The 1,160-nt window shown below is 46.6% G+C and overlaps 1 pseudogene; it reads left to right on the top strand.

Moving 5' to 3' along the window:
• Positions 1-323: 323 nt before the first annotated feature.
• LOC100467472 lies at positions 324-833 on the top strand (annotated as a pseudogene).
• Positions 834-1,160: the final 327 nt, after the last annotated feature.

Here is a 1,160-nt window from a genome sequence, read left to right as displayed (position 1 = left end):
AGCATTATTTACACAAGGTCAAATTCTTACCTTTTCCTCATTCAGATTGGCTACCAAGTACTGTGTACTTAAGGATTGGATCCACTGCTTTCAAAGTTACCTGTCTGCATACTACAAAAGATTTTATTGAAAGTAAAGGGCTCCCAGGGTACCTGGATGGCTCAGTGGGTTTAGCATCCAACTCTTGATCTCAGCTCAGGTCTTGATTTCAGGGTCATGAGTTCAAGACCCACACTGGCTCTGCACACAGTGGAGTAAAGTAAATGTCTTTACAAAAGTAAAGGGCTCCCTTTTTGGATGGCAGCAAGAGCAGAGAGTGTGCTATGAAGCCTCCAGGCACACTGCAAGAGTACAAAGTGGTGAGGCACTGTCTGCCCACCCCCAATGCTGTAATCTGCCCCTCTATCACATGCAAATCTTTGCACGGAATCATGCTGTCACCAAGTCCTGCTTCTGGTACTTTGCATCTAAGCTAAAGAAGATGAAGTCTTCAGGGGAAACTGTCTACTGTGGACAGGTATTGGAGAAATCCCCTTGTAGGTAAAGAACTTCAGCATCTGGCTGTGCTATGAATCCCACAGCAGCACCCACAACACGTATCAGAAGCACTGGGACCTGACCACTGCAGGTGTTGTCACCCAGTGTTACCGAGACACAGGCACCCAGCATGATCCAGATCATGAAGGTGGAGGAGACTGCAGCCAGCAAGTGCTACTGACCAGCAGTCAAACAGTTTCACAAATCCATGATCAAGTTCCCACTACCCTCACTGTATCCTACATCACCGGCACAAGTCACACTTAACCACCAAGAGGTCCAAAACTTTCCTTTAGATGTAGAGCCTCCTGGCCCCCAGGTTGGTCCAAATACACTCCTTGGGAAAACCAGGATTCAAGAAAGAAAGGAAGGAAGGAAGGAAGGAAGGAAGGAAGGAAGGAAGGAAGGAGAAAGGAAAGGAAGAAAGAAAGGGAGGAAGAGAGAAAGGGAGAATGGGAAGGAAAGGAGAGGAAAGGAATGGAAAGGAGGAAAGAAGGAGGGAAGGAAGAAAGGAAGGAAAAAGGAAAAGCAAGTCCCAGAAGGGCCCCATAGATCACCTTCTATACAAGACCACTCCTTCAAGATTGGGAGAGGTAACTGTTTCACCTAATATATAGAAACAA

Source organism: Ailuropoda melanoleuca, chromosome 2 (genome assembly GCF_002007445.2).
Source record: "Ailuropoda melanoleuca isolate Jingjing chromosome 2, ASM200744v2, whole genome shotgun sequence".
NCBI classification, from domain to species: Eukaryota; Metazoa; Chordata; class Mammalia; order Carnivora; family Ursidae; genus Ailuropoda; species Ailuropoda melanoleuca.
The sequence above is the reverse complement of the archived record's forward strand: the minus strand, read 5'-3'. Positions and strand labels throughout refer to the sequence as shown.